The sequence below is a fragment of the Schistocerca nitens genome, chromosome 3 (genome assembly GCF_023898315.1).
Source record: "Schistocerca nitens isolate TAMUIC-IGC-003100 chromosome 3, iqSchNite1.1, whole genome shotgun sequence".
In the NCBI taxonomy this organism is placed as follows: domain Eukaryota; kingdom Metazoa; phylum Arthropoda; class Insecta; order Orthoptera; family Acrididae; genus Schistocerca; species Schistocerca nitens.
Window position 1 is genome coordinate 542,058,237 of NC_064616.1, and position 10,592 is coordinate 542,068,828.

Below are 10,592 nucleotides of genomic sequence, written 5' to 3' on the forward strand. Positions count from 1 at the left end.
TGGGTTCTTCCTTGGCTCGGGTATGAGGTTGAATGAAACAACATTTTTACATAAGATAACTTTTATTGAAAGTTTTGTACAACTGTCTCCTTACTGGATGTTGTTATTCGGAGAGCAGCAGCTGTGTCGTTTGCGAAGCCTTCTGCTGCGGCAGCGGAGGCGTCTGATTACGCGTGGCGATGTGTATCTCGTGTCGCCCTCTCGCCCAATTGACTGGAGACGCGAATCGTGCTGTGGCCCGTTTAATTATTGAGAGCGAAGTCGTGAATCGGATGGTGATTCCTTGGATGTGGAGTCCCAGTGTTTCTCTTCTCTAAGCGGCCGCATGTGTCAGTGTTGTGCATCGGCCAGCGGAGCGGCGCGGCGGGGGAAGGCCAGTGTTCCGAACTGGAACAACGGACTCCCACTTGCCAGTCTTCGGCTGTCAGATCTTCATCCCAGCTCACAGGTGACTGCTGATGTGAGGCCACCTCCTTCCCATCCTCACGAGACACCCGGGTACGTAAAAATCAGTCTTCAAATACCTTCTAACTTCTGTCTTCTGGCGGCGAGGCTGCTGCTTGCTATTCCATTACAGCGGCGGACTTCGTGCTTCTGTGTACGATGTAGTCTCTTCCTGCATGCCGGTCTTCAGCTCCGAAACTGAACTAAAAACTACTCCTCCTCTCGGGCCCACTGTGTCTCGCGTATTTATTCACTTCAGTTCACTGGAGATGAACGACTTCACGGTCATTGCCTCTTCTGTCACGTTGAAAAGTTTCTCGAAGAATCTTCTTAACGTCAGTCATTGGCTCTTGGAATGTAGGCGAGGGCCTTTGATCACATGTGACAACTGAGAAACACTTGAGCCGGTCATTGCCTCTTCTGTCACGTTGAACAGCTTCTTGAAGAATCTTCTTAACGTCGGTCATTGGCTCTTGATATGTAGGCGAGGGCCTTTTGATCACATGTGACAATTGAGAAACACGTGAGCCGGTCGGGCGATGCCCTGACGGCTGAATCGACAGCTTCCGCTTATGTGGGGAGGGCGATGGCTTCTCCTGAACTTGCTGACTTCACGGTCATTGGCTCTTCCGTCACTGTTGCTCTGCCCGCTGTTTGCCAGTGTGTAATTCTTCTAAACTAAACCAAGTTTTTCATTTATTTTCTAATTTCAACTTCACATTGATCTCACTAGTTTATTTACCTATCTTAAGTGCCACTCAACAAGAGGAACTTTACAAACATTGACTATTTTTAAGTAATATCATGTTTGTTGGAGAACATCGTCTACAAAAAGTGATTTTATCAGACCAGGCGATATGTTTACTTTCTTACACGGTCACGTCTCGATGATCAGGTGCTTACAGCAATCGTGTTCGACTACAGGACCAAGATGGGAACTGGTAGACATTGTCTGCTGCAGTGCTCTATGTTCAACAAGGTGCGCGTAACGATGTGCTTTGATCACTTGTTCTTCACTGTACACTGTACTCTATTATCAGATCTGCCACACATCATCACCGTTCTTGCCTTACAGAGCAGGCAGTGAGTGCTCTGATCTCCACCTTCTACGGGGAGACGTGGACGTCCAGCATATAATCGCCTGCTCGTCGTTTCACCGTCCTTCAACCACTTGATATAGATGTTCAAGACAGTTGTATGTGAACAACAGACTACTCTCATTGTTTCCTTACATGCTCATCCCCAGGCACCAGGCAGTAACAATCTTTACTTTGTCAAAGTCCTTTATAAAATGAATTTCCTCATTTGTGGCCTATGTTGTATTTAAAATCGTTCACCATTTTCCTGTGCTCCGTTTGTATACCTTCCTAACGACGTCACCAGGCGACTTTTAGTCTCTTGCTGGGCAGTGTGTTGTCGGTATTCAGTGTATCTAAAACGACACTGGCACTTTCTCTGCCGGAAAAGTACAAAAATGCGTACTTTCATATTTTAATCTTTGCTGCGTAAACATTTCGTTCCAAAATTTTCTTTTACACCCAGATCCGGGTACGTAACAAACAAACTTGCTTTGACACTGACGAACGGTGCAAGGGTCGTGGTAATTACTGCTTCGGGCTGGGGCTGCGTGGGCGTGCACTTCTCCGCTGCACCGCGGATGAAACACCAATCGTCGCTCAGTGACTCAGTCCACTGGTTGCTGTCAGGAAGTTCGCTTACAGCTCACCGACTCGACACGTCGTCATGGGGCTTGCGCGCTGCTTCCTGGTTCTGCTGTACCTTCTTGGTGAGCCTTGTCCTAGGAAATAATATTATTGCAAGTCTTTATTCCATTATTGATCCTAAACGATATTAATTCGAATTTGGTTATGACGGAATGTCATAAGCTGCAGTACTTCCTTCATGAGGATTTTTAAAATAAATCTCACTCTGGATATGAGGCACTGAAAGCCACAAGAGGGAACTTAAAAACTGCATGTTAAGAATAAATTGCGTATTTGTGAATTCACCGCATGGAGAACTCAACAAAACCTACATTAGAAACTGTGTATGATTTTACTGCTTATTTACATAAGTTTCAGTGAGTAATACATAAACAAAAACTATTGCCAAGACAACGTTCGTTCGTAAGTCATGTGTGTGTCATCATGATCATTTAAATTATTCGTGCCTATAGCGCGAAACGTAGATGCCTAATTCTCTAAGATGTTTATCAAGAATGAGCTCCATTTGGAGTAAGTAGAAGAGACTGCATACATTTTTGTTTCACAGGTGACACAAGGATAGGTGAACCATATACCATATAGTGAGCTTACGGGTTCCTTCCTAAGACGGAGCTTCTGAAGGGTATGAGTACTCCCCATTTACTTCCAGATTTTCTATTTCACTTTGACATCATCTACGTCGAAATTAATATGGATGGAGAACCATGTTTAAACTACAGTAGTCATACACCCTCTCAGTAGTGATTTTATATTCATTTTCTTCTTATCACAGAATTCTTTCTCGAAATCTAGCGCGAAATATATTACTTAATGTGGATGTCCCTTTCGACATTATTCAATGAATAAAGCTTAGTATTTTTTACAAGAAATACTAGCGTGTCGAACTGCTTTTCCGTATCACCAAACTCACGACCACACGGCAAATCCGTGTCCCAGATATGATGAAGGAATATTTAATTTCTACAGAACTGTCGTTATGGACGAATTATTATTTTCTAGAACAACACCGAGATATTTATTCTCGTTAAAACAATGGTCTGGGAACAATACAAATATTTGACGTTGAAAATCAGCATTTGACAATTACAAGTAAAAAAACTTGCAATCTTACGGGAGCCCCGTTTTGTAACTATTTCGTCTCATCTTTAATGCTGTTAATGTTGATATTGTAGTTCAAGTGCTTCCTTTTGTACAATTGGATGTCAGTCATAATTCCAGGATAATGATGAAAATTAAAAGGGCTTATGTAGCATTCACCCTATGGAAGTCATAGTACCTGTAATAGGCAGTAAGCTGTTCACACCAGTATCTCATTCAGCAGTTCTGTCGCTACCATAACACTCCAACGTTGGTTGCGGTTGTAGGGCTCACTGTTATGCAGAGGAAGTTTTGCACAAAGTTTTGTGTTGTTGTGGATAAGTCCGCTATTTCACGCGATTTTTGAAGCAGCAGTCGAAGTAGTGAATGGAAGCAGGTGACCTTGCATCAGGAAATGCGAAGTGGATTTAATTTGCCAGGTAGATTACGTCTCCGTCTACATCTACACTCTGCGCTCCACCTTGTAGTGTGTACTTGTCCAGTCCTCCCCCCACTCCTCCCACCCCCCCCCCTCCCTCATCCTTTTATATTCGTGATATTTATTCTCGTTAAAACAGTGGTCTGGGAACAATACAAATATTTGACGTTGAAAATCAGCATTTGACAATTACAAGTAAAAAAACTTGCAATCTTACGGGAGCCCCGTTTTGTAACTATTTCGTCTCATCTTTAATGCTGTTAATGTTGATATTGTAGGTCAAGTGCTTCCTTTTGTACAATTGGATGTCAGTCATAATTCCAGGATAATGATGAAAATTAAAAGGGCTTATGTAGCATTCACCCTATGGAAGTCATAGTACCTGTAATAGGCAGTAAGCTGTTCACACCAGTATCTCATTCAGCAGTTCTGTCGCTACCATAACACTCCAACGTTGGTTGCGGTGGTAGAGCTCACTGTTATGCAGAGGAAGTTTTGCACTAAGTTTTGTGTTGTTGTGGATAAGTCCGCTATTTCACGCGATTTTTGAAGCAGCAGTCGAAGTAGTGAATGGAAGCAGGTGACCTTGCATCAGGAAATGCGAAGTGGATTTAATTTGCCAGGTAGATTACGTCTCCGTCTACATCTACACTCTGCGCTCCACCTTGTAGTGTGTACTTGTCCAGTCCTCCCCCCACTCCTCCCACCCCCCCCCCCCCCTCCCTCATCCTTTTATATTCGTGATCCGTGCTCGGAAGGCTGATTGTTGGTACTCCTCGAATCTCTGAAATTACCTTAATGGCGTTTTCGCGATATATATGTGGGACGAATCAGCATACGTTTTGAGCCTTCTAGGATCATACGCTCTCGGAATTTGAACAGTTAACCACTCAGTGAGGCACCACGCCTCCCTTGTTGCATCTGTCACTGGAACTGGGTGAGCTTATCCTTACCAGATGAATCACTAAAGATACACGGTGATCTCCTTTGGATCATTTCTATTCCCTCTACCAATCCAGTTTTGTAATAGTCCCAGACTGACGCGTAATACTCAAGTAATGATGGAAAGAAGTTTGTGTAAACTACAGTGCTTCACTTGTGGACAGGCTATTCTTCACGAGAATTTCTGAAATGAATCTCAGTCCAGTATATGCCTTACCGGCGGTCAGTTTGTTTTCGTTCCACTTTTAATCATTCAGTACGCATATTCCAAGAAATTTTACTGAGCGAGGTAGGGCATTGGTTAGCACACTGTATTCGCATTCGGGAGGACGACGGTTTAAATCCGCGTCCGGCTATCCTAATTTAGGTGTTCCGTGATTTCCCTAAATCGCTTAAGCCAAATGCCGGGATCGCTCATTTGAAGGGGCACTCCTGAATGTCTTCTCCACCCTTCCCCACTCCGAGCTTGCGCTCCATCTCTAATGACCTCCTTGGCGACGGGGCGTGAAACACTAATCTCCTCCTCCTCCTTCTCCTCCTCCTCCACCTCCTTCTCCAAGAAAAATTCACGCATGTGATTGCCTCTAGTGACTGTATGACAATCTTGCAATCACACAAAAATGTGTATTTCTGTCTATTTAAGCGTAATGAGTTACATTTGCTTATACAGAAGGTCAACTGCCAGTCCTTGCACCAAGCCTGGACACTCGGCAGGCCTTTATCCAATTCGGTACAATTTTCTCGCATTAATTTTCTTACATTACTCTGGGCTCTCGATTCCCTTCCGGAACTACAGGAAAAGACCACACTTCCTTCCACGTCTAACATTTCTGATGCAGGAGGCTTAATCTGATGTTTATATCTTCGAGGGTAGTAGTACTATTCTGTTTATTGAATTAAGGTGCAATCCTCATGTTCTTCTTCTGGAGTGCCGTGAAATAACAAGTAATACTACAGGGAAATTTTGGCCTCTCTTGGACTCAATGGAACAGTAATTGGAGTACTAAATAAATACTAACAGAGCTCCGATGGTAGATTAGGACTTCATCCTCACTCAGACAAAGAAAGAAAATATTTCTATACATGATAATGTTTGCAGTATTCTTGGTTCACAAAAATGCTCTCATAAAATGGTTCTATCTGTCTCCAACAATAATATTCTGAACACAGTTAAATGAATGACGTGAACTACTTTTATTACGATTTGCCTTCCCATGCCACTCAAGGACGGATCCCGGGAGAAGTTAGTCTGACTTATTCATAATCTGCATGATCGCAGTACCCAGGTGACCGTAGAATATTCGAAAATTCTACAGCGAAAATCAGCTGTTGGGAGATGTTAAATGTCCCCCTTAGCGATCTTCCCACACTCCTGGAAATGTAAAAAAGAACACATTGACACCGGTGTGTCAGACCCACCATACTTGCTCCGGACACTGCGAGAGGGCTGTACAAGCAATGATCACACGCACGGCACAGCGGACACACCAGGAACCGCGGTGTTGGCCGTCGAATGGCGCTAGCTGCGCAGCATTTGTGCACCGCCGCCGTCAGTGTCAGCCAGTTTGCCGTGGCATACGGAGCTCCATCGCAGTCTTTAACACTGGTAGCATGCCGCGACAGCGTGGACGTGAACCGTATGTGCAGTTGACGGACTTTGAGCGAGGGCGTATAGTGGGCATGCGTGAGGCCGGGTGGACGTACCGCCGAATTGCTCAACACGTGGGGCGTGAGGTCTCCACAGTACATCGATGTTGTCGCCAGTGGTCGGCGGAAGGTGCACGTGCCCGTCGACCTGGGACCGGACCGCAGCGACGCACGGATGCACGCCAAGACCGTAGGATCCTACGCAGTGCCGTAGGGGACCGCACCGCCACTTCCCAGCAAATTAGGGACACTATTGATCCTGGGGTATCGGCGAGGACCATTCGCAACCGTCTCCATGAAGCTGGGCTACGGTCCCGCACACCGTTAGGCCGTCTTCCGCTCACGCCCCAACATCGTGCAGCCCGCCTCCAGTGGTGTCGCGACAGGCGTGAATGGAGGGACGAATGGAGACGTGTCGTCTTCAGCGATGAGAGTCGCTTCTGCCTTGGTGCCAATGATGGTCGTATGCGTGTTTGGCGCCGTGCAGGTGAGCGCCACAATCAGGACTGCATACGACCGAGGCACACAGGGCCAACACCCGGCATCATGGTGTGGGGAGCGATCTCCTACACTGGCCGTACACCACTGGTGATCGTCGAGGGGACACTGAATAGTGCACGGTACATCCAAACCGTCATCGACCCCATCGTTCTACCATTCCTAGACCTGCAAGGGAACGTGCTGTTCCAACAGGACAATGCACGTCCGCATGTATCCCGTGCCACCCAACGTGCTCTAGAAGGTGTAAGTCAACTACCCTGGCCAGCAAGATCTCCGGATCTGTTCCCCATTGAGCATGTTTGGGACTGGATGAAGCGTCGTCTCACGCGGTCTGCACGTCCAGCACGAACGCTGGTCCAACTGAGGCGCCAGGTGGAAATGGCATGGCAAGCCGTTCCACAGGACTACATCCAGCATCTCTACGATCGTCTCCATGGGAGAATAGCAGCCTGCATTGCTGCGAAAGGTGGATATACACTGTACTAGTGCCGACATTGTGCATGCTCTGTTGCCTGCGTCTATGTGCCTGTGGTTCTGTCAGTGTGATCATGTGATGTATCTGACCCCAGGAATGTGTCAATAAAGTTTCCCCTTCCTGGGACAATGAATTCACGGTGTTCTTATTTCAATTTCCAGGAGTGTAGATGAGAGTTTGCAGTACATCTGTTTTCACTCACACAATTTGCACATCGCTCCCACAAATATGTTACGCCAACGTATTTCGATTACATTGTAATGCATGTTGTCAGTTTGTTAAAGTGATGGAGGGGTAAAGCTATTTTGTGATCGTGCGCAAGTGAATAACTTATCGTACTGTCTTCTCGAGCCCAGGTATCTTACTGTGTTCTCAAGCCCAGGGTGATAAACATTCTACATGGCTATTAAATGTGGCCCTGTAATACCGCCAATATTAGGTGTGGATCATCTCAAATTAATTAGAAATTCGGCTGTGACATAAGAAGATTGCACAAATTGATATAAATAAGACTTCGGGATTATCCTAAAATGAAAACACAAACTCTCCCTTTTTCATTGTACATTTAATTTATCACTGCTTTCAGAGTTCAAGCGATACATAATCAGCAAGTTCAATTACTTTAAACTCTCAACAAAATAGTTAACATTTGGACATTGAATATGTGATTATTAATTCCTTATCTCTATTTATGAGATTGTTATAACTAGCAAAACAATTAAATCTTCGTCAGTGAAATTTACATCTACGTTGTTATAGCTTTTCAGTGGACTAAGTTGGTGGAGAATGATATATTATCTTTTAAACTAATCAAACTCTTATGTATTCAATGGATGGTATGTTAATATTCAACTCTTGAAATTCTATATTCAAAGCGTACGCAGGTTGGAGTGGACAAACACTTGTCTCAACATTTAATGACGCCTAATGCGTGTTGGCGCATTACCAATCGGGAACTGCAGCGTTGTTGTCTCCATGCTGGATCTCAACCGGTAGTTCCCTACTCTGGCCTTGACTGAATCACTCTGTCTCAACTTTCCTGCATTCTGTAGAACGTTAAATTTTCACTTGTCGATATAATGGTTATTCACACTCGCTAAGGGATGGAGTGACGTGCACAATGCTCTGTCCGCAAAAATTCCAGGAGGAATATAACTACCACACTACATCTGACGCCACGATACGTGAAGCGTATCGCCCTCACTTCACAGATTTAAAGGTCTCAATATCTTTGCTATTTTTCAACACATAGGTGTGGCCTGCTGTGAGACGAGAGAGCTCTGTTAATTTAGTTCTCAAAAATGCTTTTGCATAACGTGAGTCTCCCCACTGTGTCTCTTCTATGCCACACAGTATGGCTTCAGCCAACCGCTTCCTCGTTACAGGTGAATTTTTTTTTTCTTGCCGGGTCGCCGCTAGCCTTGTTGCATTCTATCCACTTACCCATGGTCTCAGCTGTGTTTATTTAAAAGGTATTAAATTGTTCTCGTCTTATTTCTTTCTGTGCTGCACCTGCGCCTACTTTTGTTAATATTAACTGGGGTTTCCCATTGCCTTTAGCGACATGCACAGTCTGCCTCCAAACTACACTCACTTTATCTCATCTACCCATGCCCCTGTCGTTATAAGGGTTGAAATTGTTTTATTATTCGGTACATGAGATTATTACAATGCAGAGTTTTTTCTGGCGATTTTATTCTGTATCATAATTATGAAGCTCGTGTAAGGTCCGAAAAATGCTGATGCCTTACACATACCGCCCTATCCGACTTGATTTTGTGCTGCTGTGATCAATGTTTGAAGCATTTTTTACGTCAGTGCAAAATTATAAGCTTTATTATTTTTTGATCATTGTTCAGCTACTGATCACATGCAGGTTTCATTGCGCAGTATGCGTTCATAACACGCTACCGGCTCTGTATCTTGTCATGTAAGCAACTCTGGCTCGTTAGATAAAGTTTTGTAACCCAATAGCATTCCACCTATATGTTGTGATGTAGTGTAACATGTCGCTATAGCTTGATTTGCGTATGTGACGCTTTGTGCTTGACGTGCAGATTCTTGCTGCAAATCACACACGCATATTCCCGGCTGACCCGTTATTCTTTAATGTACAAGTGGTCGCAATCCACTCTGTTCCCTACTGTTACTGTACTGTTCTGAGATATGCTGTTTTGGACTAATTACCTGCTCTCTGTTTGCGTTTTCGGAATGACATTCACATATGCCCTTCTGTCTTGCGTCACACGTACCTCAGCGTTCTCTTTCTGTGGTGTTATCGGCGACTGCCGGTCGGGGTGGCCGACTGGTTCTAGGTGCTACAGTCTGGAACCGCAGGACCACTACGGTCGCTGGTTCGAATCCTGCTTCGGGAATGAATGTGTGTGATGTCCTTAGGTTAGTTAGGTTTAAGTAGGTCTACGTTCTAGGGGACTGATGACCTCAGAAGTTAAGTCCCATAGTGCTCAGAGCCATTAGAACCATTTGAACCCATCGGCGACTGTTGATTTTTGCCATGTTCACAGTATTATGTACTGACATTAACGTGGATTCCGTCATTGTTTGCGATTCCTCACTAATTCTTTCTGCGTCCCCTCGACTTTCTATTGAACACGAAATACCGATATGAGCCATTTAAATTGATGTTAGTTTTTCTCTTGCATTTTTGAAAGACAAGTATCAAATTTCTTTAATGCAGCTTTGGTTCTTCTTTTGTGAGACATCATATCAGCAATTACATGTCTCGCTTTCTACGAGGCTCTAATGGCAAAAGCTTTGACCAGCTGTTTAACTTTTTTGACACTTTGTTCCGTAACTTTGCGTAACATAGTCATGTCTGCTTGGACAGTGTCAATGTCTGTTCTCATTTGTGTGTGTCCTGTAACAAGCGTTTGAAGCGTAATTAGTGCTTCTTGAGCTTCAGTTCGGATCTGATCTAATTGACCTTGTATATTATCGTGCGGTTTTTTGTATTTCCTTATTAGTTTCTCTCAGCCCAAATATTAATTCCTTTTGCCATTGTGTTATGCGCCCTTCTAAACCCTTTTCTGCTTCCTGAGATTGTCGTTCTAAATGCTTTTCTGATTCCTGACATTATTGTAATAACTGCTCCAACATTCCTAATATGTTGGCGTTTTCTTCACCTACACCATTATCGCATGTAGCCATCTGATGTAACCGTTCCCTAACTCGTTTTTCGCAAACCGTTTCCTTCTCTTCCGAATATAGTGTAGGAGCACTAACACTCATTCTTTCATGTGACTGCCAACTTGTCTGATTCAATATGATCACGTTCTGTTCTACATACTGTAAATTACTGGCAATGGGTTCTATGTCTGAATCA